Source organism: Apteryx rowi, unplaced genomic scaffold (assembly GCF_003343035.1).
Source record: "Apteryx rowi isolate R43461 unplaced genomic scaffold, aptRow1 scaffold_142, whole genome shotgun sequence".
In the NCBI taxonomy this organism is placed as follows: domain Eukaryota; kingdom Metazoa; phylum Chordata; class Aves; order Apterygiformes; family Apterygidae; genus Apteryx; species Apteryx rowi.
The window spans coordinates 288,761-298,629 of NW_020447664.1; positions in this window are offsets into that span (position 1 = coordinate 288,761).

Sequence of the window (9,869 nt, forward strand, 5' to 3'; positions counted from 1 at the left end):
CGCCTCGCTCCTCCCTGGCTTGTTTAATCTGGGCATCGCTGCTTTTTGCAACAAATTAACGCTTTGAGGTGGGGCTGTTCTGTTGGGTGTTTTTTTTTTTCTTTCCTTCCCCCTTCGCTAAAAAGTTTGGGTTTTGTTTAAAAGGTTTACATTCTTGTTGGAGCACGGAAAAAACAGCATCTGGGAGGTTTGTTTCTTCACTTGTTCCGCAAGCTGACAAAGACAAAAATTAAGCGTTTTCTGTTTTTGTTAAGAGTTTTTGTGGGTAAAAGATGCCACTGCCAGATCTGGGCAGAGGCGCCTGCATGTTCCCGGCCTTGGGGCACTTGGCTTTCCATGCCCCCCTCGTCTTCCTTGGGCATCTTGTTCCCATTACAGACAGGGGCTTGCTGAAGATGTCTTTGCTTTCATTACATTTTGTGCAGTGACTTAAGGTAGCTAATTTTAAGCACTACCTCGCCATGGCAGCATTATCATTTGCAGAAAGCACCTTATTGTAATTGGGTTCTGTTTTTTTGCTTATAATCAAGCCTTCTCTTACTGCAGTGGGGCAAGTTTTCTGTAACTGGTGCAGTAGGTTTTAGGTTAATGCTATTATATGTCCTGCCTCCACTGCCATTTGTAACAGAGGCCATGCGACTGGTACTGACAGCTTATGCTGTTAAAACAAGCAAATTTAATACAGAAATTACTCAGGCCACAATACCATGAATTAAAAATCCATAAATTGTGTGGCATGTTATGTGTGCCAAAGTTTTGGTCAAGCACAGCTGATCCAGTCTACTCAAGCGAAAATGCAGTAGCTATCCATCGATAATTGTCACATGTGTCTGGCCACATGGGGTCAAACGTAATGTGGACCCCATAACACCACATGGAAACCTTTCTCATATGAATGGAGGCAGGAGGGTAGGGCAACAGGCAAGGATACAGCAAGCACAAAAGGCGATCCCTGCTTCTCAGGATCGCTTAGTGCCTGCGAGATGCTTCTCCACACCGCACCCTGAGAGGCCACAGCATCTTCTTCAGGGCCACCACCAAATCCAGACAAAAAAAGTCTGGAGGACAGGCCCTTTCTCCTCACTGCAGGTCCTCCTCAGGCCTCTTGGCGTGCCACTACCTGCTCTCTGTCCAGTACTTGGGCTGCCAACAGTACCTACATCAGTGTGTTGCCATCTRTTCCTCGCTGCTTTTCATACTATTTCTCCAAGTTGTCACAATCCTTTTTCTGTCTGCAGCCCCAGCCTTGTGTGGCATGCAAATGTAATAAATACGCTCTCTGTTTCATCGTGCTAGCCATTAATGGAAATATTCAGTAGCAGCTTTCCATCATGACAGCGAGCCATTGAAAGCTGTTCTCTCAATGCCCAACTCACTTCGCACCCATCCTACAGCACTTTGCCTGGGCCATGTTCCCCAACCTATTTATGAGAATGTCATGCGAGAGAGTGTCTGGAGCCATCTGCATTTTATGTCCCGCATCTACTGCTACTTCTTTGCCTGCAGGCATGTTGTATCCCACTGCTGAAGGAAATTAAATTGGCCTGACATGTTTCATTCTTGACGAATCCATGTCAGATATTACTCATCTCTGTGCTGACTTCCAGATGCTTACAAAACTGTGTCGGATTATTCACTCCAGCATTTTTCTAGGACTGGAACTACTATGGCTGGTCTGTAACTCCCCCACTCCCCCTTTTTCCCTTGACAAGATAAGCACTGTGTTTGCCAGTCTTGCCATGCCTCTTCATCTTCTGGGAGCTCTCACAGATAACCACTGAAGGATCCAAGATCCCCGCAGGCAGTTTTAAACCCCCTAGGATGAATCAGGCCCAACCAGTCTGAAACACGCCAACGTGCTCTGTCATGGTGGGCAACAGCTGCCTTATTTCTGTAATTTTAAGCTTCTCATGATATGCCTAAAACATTGCACTGGCAGAGAAACAGCCACACAAGCCAGGCAAGTAGGCTGCTGTCAGTTAATTGAGGAGTATTTTGGGATCAGCGCATGAACTGTCAGTCCCAAGCTACAAACCCAACCAGTATTAGCCTTAGACTGTGGCAAGCTGCACCCAAATGCTTGGTGCCCCAGGCACAGCTCCTGAGCTAAGGGTTGGTTTCCACTTATTAAAAATTTTTACCTAGTCCGCAGTGTTAACTGAATGGTGGTAAGAACTATGAGCCTACAGAGCATTAGCTAATCATGCAGAACAATTTTTCTTGTATTTACATTTTTGTGTGTACAGCAAAAAATGTTGAGAGGTTGTTTTTTCCTACTTCTGTGTTACTTTTGTCTCTGATAAAGAGGTGCATGTGGGGGAAAAACCCTCTAAACATTAAAAATGAGGACTGCTTCATTTTCGAGGCTCACTAGAAGAGAAGTTTGAAAAGACAAACACGGAGACTTTTTGCAACTGTTTCCACTCTTGGAAGGAAGATCTCTTCTTTCAACAGGAACTTTTTCATGTTAGCTATTCCAGTTACATTCTGTATAATCTTTCACACAAGGATCATTAGATTCTATGCTCTTCCTTGTGTAATATCTTGGCTCTGGGTCTTGGCTCTGTCGAAAGCAAAGGAGTCTGAGGGCTCTTGGGGCTTGGAGGATTAGGCCCATGGGAAAGCTAAAGAAAACATTCAGAATTAAGACTATATTTATGAGACTGTTCAGGAGGGACATTCAAAGGCTGTGTTACTAAACAGGCCAAGGCTGCAGCTGATAGGCTAAGTACATGCTTCACAGGCTGCTAAGCAGATTTTCAAGTGTGCAGTGATTTTGAGTTCTTGTATAGCCAGGGCACAGGGACCCTAACTCCAAGCACACCAGGGAAGGTGTGTTTGTAGTAGTCTTAGCCTTCCGCTGGGATCACTGTGAGACTAAGAGAAGTGGCTGAAGTCCTCTAAAAAAACTGAGGCCCGTTCCCATCAGGYGAGTCCTCCTCAGAAGCTGAGCAGCACGGAGCACTGGTCATGAGGTTGTGCCCATGTCATGAGCCACCTCCATGTCCCTACACCAGCTCCTGAGGGAGCTGCGCTGCTTCTGGAGGTCTCAGTCGAGAGACAAGCCCATCTCAGTTGTYCTTCAGCCTGAGAGCCTCCAGGGACACCCCAAAGCAACTCGGCTTCAGCCACATGGCTAAGAAGTGTCCTTGAGCTTTCCTCCCTGGAGTTTTATTCTTTAAGGTGCTGGCAGTGAAAACACCCTCACTGTGCCCTTCCCCCACCTCAAAGCATCCTTAATAAAAATAAAGTGCCCAAAATAGCCCTAGACAGTGCTTGACATTTGCCAGACAGCTGCTCTCAAGAGTGCTGCAAAGGTTATGGATTGCTCTGTGCTTCCCTCCTCACGCCCCACCACCGCCCGCGTGAACCTTGGAGCAGGGCCAGGTTTCATGGGAGTCTCGCAGTTCTAAAAAGCCAGATTTGAGAGAGATCTGGGATGCAGGGAGGTGTTTGCGGGTCACTGTCTCCCATCCATGCTCAGCAGTTCAGAGAAGATCCAGGGTGACATCTGCAAAGAGAGGTTCAAACCCTTGTGTTCCCACTGCTCATGCTCAGAACTGGCAGGATGCAACCATCCCTGTTGTGGAAGTCAGCTGGCCTTTGTGCAGGGCCGTCCCCACCTGGGAGGCAGTAGGCACCTTGCTTGCTTTTCTGCATGGCTTCCAGACTGGAGGTGCCTGAAAGCACAGTCAGAGGTGCTGCCCCACAGTCTGCACCTGTGGCCAGTGCTGGAATAGGCACCTGGAGAAGGAAGTGGGAATACAGAGAGGCCAAAGGAAGGGCCAGGCATGACAAAGATATCACATAAAATTCAATAGCCTAAGATGTGCTCCATGGGCAGCTTATTGCAGGTCCTCCTTGGCCAACACTGGACTCTGTGGAGCAAGCGGAGAGATGGAGAGTTGTGCTGTCATGCCCAGCACTTCCTTGCTTCCTTCCTGAGGTCTGGTGCATGTTTCTTACTGTTCTTCTTGCTGGAGCTCCTGTTCTAACTAGGATAAAAGGAGAAACAGGAGGAACAGGAAGAGATTTCAGTGAAGCAATGGAGTGGGAGAAATCCCCCTCCAGTGGGGCTGGCAAATTACACAGAAAGTCACAAGCCAGTCATGAAAAGCGAAAGCAAAAGGCATACATTTTTAAATGAAATACATTRAGACTCCATGATCTTAATCAAAATAGCCTTTATTTAGCCAAGAAAATTCATTAGCAGCAAGGCATGACCCAGTTGTTTTGTCTAGTAACCAAATAAATATGTACATGTATTTTAAGCAAAAGAGTCAATGGCCTTTAAATAAGCAAGAAACATGCACAAAGGAAATTTATCACTTAGGACAGAACAGAGTATTTGAAATGTTAAATGCAGTAAAAATGGTTTAAACTATATAAGCTAGGCTCAGACGTGTCAAAACACTCAAGGAGAGCATGCAAGTCCCAGCAATTTCACCAGGCTAGTGGTGTGCTGAACTGGAGGCAAGGAGGCCATCAGATCTCAGTGGAAAAGTACAAGCTTCACAGTCAGCTCCATGCTCTTAGAAAGCAAATCCCTCACTGCAAACACGACAGAGAATTTGCCTTTTTCCCTTCTATCTATTGCGGTCCAGCCTCACTCCATAACTACCAGGAATCCCAGTGCCTTCCAGGGAGGAACGAAGCCATGTGGCCAGCATCACCCACAAGCGGCTCGTCCTTTCCTCCAGGCAGGAGTCAGGGCCCCATGAGATGCTGGGGGGTTGTGCACAGGCTGCTGTGCAGAGAACAGTGTGGCTGCTTGAGAAAATGTGGAGGTTTTACTCAGAAATGAATCCATGTGCAGGGCTGTGATGTCTTCAGCCTCCCAGAAACATGGTGAGGATATTTGTCTGACATTGTTCTGTTAGATGCTTGGGGCTTTTCTCAGTGCTTCCCAAGGCATGTCCTTCCTCCCTGGGACTCAGGCACCAACCCCCATCTAGCTGGAGAGCTGTCTGTTCATCTGTTGGGCTTGGAGTGGTGCCAGGAGTCTCAGCACCACCATAAGAGAAGACATGAGGTCAACCCAGAGGAGCAATAGCCCAGCACAGCATCCCCCCAAGGTGGAGGATGCCATCTACTCTGTCCCCAGCCCTCCCATAGGCTCTCTCAGGTTTAAAAGACATAAATTGGGAGTTCTTCAGGTTTGATTTTGTTTGGCTTTATCACCACCGTGGGGCTCATTTCTGTTCAGGGCAGAGTTGCTATGGCTGTTTATGAGACCCTTAGGGTCGTGTAGGTGAGAGAGGAGGATGCGTAGACACTAAAGAAGCTGTTCAAAAGGAGTGGTTGGTCTGACTGACCCAAGTTATGTAGATGAAGGGATGAAATTGCTCTGCAAACACCAGGAATGTCTCCTAGACCAGGACTGTGCAGTGAGTACTGGCAGGTTGTTGCTGTTGTCTCACTGGCTGGTCTCCGCAACCTTCACCTTCAGCCCATGGCACAGAGATGGCTGTGCACCAATGCCATGCCCATGAGTTCATTCAGGAGACAACATGTCTGCTCAGATCTTGCCAGAGATACAGTAGTGGAAATCAGACAGGGTGCCATCAAGCTCTCGACTTGGTGGAAAAGGTCCTAGCAGACTGTGATTTTCAGAACATGGCAGTGGTGATAGAGCTCACAAGCTGAGGCAGCATGGGGCTCTTGAGGGTTTGAGCACACACTGATGGAGGACAGGCATGGAAAAGGTGATATGGGTTTGGTGTTGACTCATAAAACTGAGGGAACAATTTGCATTTTTTTCCATAGGCTTTTATTACTAAAACTAATGGCTAGCAATGACCAGTCTCACCCAGCAGGCCTCAGGGAGGAGGGATGCAAGAAATTCCCCAGCTGAGAATTCTTAAGGTCCAGCTGCGGTTGCATAATTCCAGTTACGAACTTTCAGCCCTAGCCCCAAGGAATCCAGCATCCTCCTGGAGCGCAGCAGAAGCAAGGCCTGGACACACAACAGCAGAGGGGTGATAGATGAGCAAGGGTCCAGGAGCGAGCGACTGGGTGATGTGCTTGGCATGGCAAACAGCAACGGGCACGACCACCTGAGGAGCGAGTGTAGCCRGCGCACTAACAGGCAGTCTCAGAGGTGTACGGCCCCAACAAGTCTCCCAGACACACTTGCTTGCTTAACTTTGTTTTTACTTTCATGTTTACATAAATGAAGGTTTCCAGGGAAGTGCTGGGACCATCTGAGGCTGTGCTGCGAGTTTTCTGAGGGATCTGTCTGGTTTCCTGGTCTGTGAGACTCCTCAGAACTCCAAGAAAAGTTACTTTTAAGATGCTTTTTCATGCCTATTTATCCAGCCTGCACACTGATTTGTCCCCACAGTTTTACCACCCAACAGCTTTGATGTCTACCAGCCTGACGTGCTCACCTCTGAAGCATTTCCCATCACATGTCTGGCTGTTTATACCTTCAAGGCAGGCAGCCACTCTTTGCTGTTTAAGGACTGTCTTGACCACATCAGTAGAGTGAGAATTTCTAAAAATAGATGAACTGGCAAACTTCACAATATGGAAAATGACATGCTTTTGAAATCTCTGGAAAAGAATGGATTCCTTAAAGTATAGTTTACAAATACTGATTTCATTATTTATGGTAGCTGTAAAACATGGTGCATTCTGAAAGCGTCATCCCATTGAAGAAGTGTGTTACTCATTATGATGGCTTTCGCATTCCAGCATGTTCCTAAACTGAAATTTCTGCAAAACAACAAGCTGGGGGCATATACAGGGACAGCCTGGGAGGCAAAGCTGCTTCTCATTTCATGTGGTAAAGGGGTGATGAACAGGAGAGTCTGTGGAACCTCTGCAAAGACAGATTCAAAGGGAGAAGACAGCACACGAGCCTCTGCTAGCAGTTTCTTACAGCACTGGAAGAGAGCAATGCAAAGAAATGAAAAACTAGCAAATTCACAGCTGAAAAGGGAAGGGAGTCGTTTTTCAGACAGTGAAAACTTAGCCTAGGGAACTGACTGCCACAAGGCACCAGATTGGCTGAGGTTGGACCTGGCTGCCAGAGCGGTGGAACACTTCTCTGGCTAACCAGATTACCCAAGCCAAAGTGCTGAAGACTAAATGTTGAAACTAAAACCCGTGAGTTTTGAAAAGAAACATCCGTGCATCACAGCTTCTACTCAGAGGAGCCCAAAAGGGTGTTCTTCTTGGCACAATCCCTCCATGGTTTCCTCTCTCTGTGCCTGTAACTGGGAAGATAGCTCCTGCCCAGGGGGGCTCCTGGCCTGGACCTCAGCTTTGCTTTGATGCTTTCCAGCACAGCACAGCCACCTGCAGAGGGTAAAGCCAGGGAGGGTTTCAGGAATGAGCATCTCCACTGCTCCATGCCCACAGTTGGGTCTGGCACATGCCGCTCTCAGGGTCACCATGAGGCATTTCCCAGGTTTAAGCAAGTAATGTGGTTGCCTGTGAAGGAGAACAAATACCCTTCTACAAACACTTCTAGGGTTTCCTCTGCCTTCTGGCACAGTCAGCACCCTCTCTTTGGGACACTAAACATTTCATAGTTTTTTTGCTGTTCTGCCTTTGATGTTTTGCACAAGTACAGCAATCTTCCTTCTTCATGCACATTACATTTCTTCTTCTTGTACACTATGCTAGGCAGGGACAGCCTCTCCTCCTAGTCTTTTGAAAGGTGTCTAGTTTGCCCGGGAATCTTTCTCAGGGTCTCAGGGCTTAAATTTCTCTGGGCTCGCTGTTTTTCTCCTTCCCCTGCCAATCTGTTGTCCCTCACTGACTCTAATTTTTTCATTCCTAAAGTCTCTGGTAGCCAAGGGAACATGCTCCTTTTTATGCCAGTCGACCTGGTCTTATTGTTTCTTTTAAAAGATTTATTGCATCATTGCTCTCTGCTTCTCTCACTATTTCCACTAGTGTATTTGTGGATGCGGGTAAGTGTTGCCAGACTGCCTGCACCTGTTCCTTCAAGTCTTCCTTCTCTTCTGCATCTTGCCCTTCTATGAAAATCTTCTATAGGAATTCCTTTTGCAGGCTTGTGTTTCACTTCCAAGCTGTACCTTTGTAGCTTTGAGACCATGCTCTGAAGTCTTGGCACTGCAGAAGCTAGTGGTTTCTCAAGAATGTTCTCTAAGGCTTTGGGATCTGCTTCAACTGTTGCAGCCATGTATAGATGTATGTGTATATATATATATACACACACACACACACACACACACACACATATATACACACATTTATATATATATACACACACATTTATATATATATATATATAAAAAAATGTATATATATATTACCAGGGAATATATATATATATATATAACCAGGGAAATTTGTGGCAGCCCACCACAATGGCAAGCAATTCCTTTTCTGTTTGAGCATAACTTTTCTCACTGATGGCAGTGTCCCCAGCCCCTCAGCCAGTGCTGGCCCCCTGCAAGAAGCCTGCTCCAGCTGCTGCTCATGAAGCGTCAGCATGTCCCGTTGCTTTGGGAATACTGTACCAGTTTTGTTCTGAGGGGATGCTACGCCTGGTAAGTCTTCATCCAGATTGCAATACTAGCACCATTCGCACCAGTGCTGTATGGGTGGCAAGGCTCTTGTTGTGGCTGCTAGAACTGGGATCTTCAGGACTTTTCCTGTAGCTCTGCAATAGGTGTGCACCAGGCGGTGCATGAACATACTCATCCATGGTGCCCTGCTATATAGCTAAGAGGACACTGTTCCTCCCATGTGCCAAGAAAATCCTTGCCATTAAAACATATTTTCCATAAAAACTTACAGGCTGTGTCCTCAGCTGCTGCATGCCATGGCCAGTGCAGCCGGGCAGATGTCTACCATTGGATCTCATCTAGCTAATTACATAATACAGCTGAGAATGTTCTTCAACAGAGAAAAATATACAGAAATCCGTACTGTGAAATTCAGAAATACATTGCACTGGTCTGAAATCCACTGCAAGAGACAGCACAAAAGCAAACTCGTGTCATCAGTGTTTCAGCATGTACCACTGAAGAAAGGGTTTGTAATGTTGCTCTGCTCCAGCTGCCCCCAGGCTGTAAACTGGTGGTGGCCAGGTCCGTATCTGGAGCAGACGTCCCCGTCCCCCAGCTCATGGCTCACCTCATCGCTGCTAGGAGCATTGCGCGGGAGGTAAGCAACACCCCCAAAGCAAGGGCTTAGCCCCAGGCTGTGCTTATTTGTTCTCTGATGTATTTATAACTTTTACATCTATCTGACATTTTATGGCCAGGCAACATTACAAGGGACAACTGCTTTCCATTACTCACTGGAATGAACTCTCATTCATTGCTTTTTAGCCTCCCTATGACATAATGCTTGTGCCACCCAGCAGGGGCCTGATGCTGGCCCCCTCTGGCAAAAGCCAGGATGTCCCAGGATCTGAGCAAACAGATTGCCGCAGCACAGAAGCATGTCTCGCATCCAGCTCACCTTTGGGTGAAGGACTGTTGCTTTCCTGGAGTGGACCGTAGGTATTTCTTCTCCAGAAGTTAATTTACCTTTAAGAGTGACAGTAATCTCTGTTCCTGAGTGATCCACTGCTGCCATGGTCCCATGTGAGGCTTCACGAAAAAAGGAAAAGAAAATGCCTCTGGGAGCACACGTGCCTTGCTTGGTCCATCGGAGAGCGGCAGCCAGGTTTTGTGAGGAACAGCCCGCCGGGGTTAAAACTGAAACAGAGGAGGGAAAATGTGCATAGCTCCCTGGCCAGGGAAAGCCAAAAGGGGCAGGCAGCCTCCGAAACGCTTCACGGCCGCTCGCCTCTGTGCCGGGCGTTGCCGCCCCTGCGGGCAGCCCGGGGCCGCGGGCCGCAGCCCTTGCCCTCTGCACCGCCGTGCTCCCGGCCCACGCGCCCC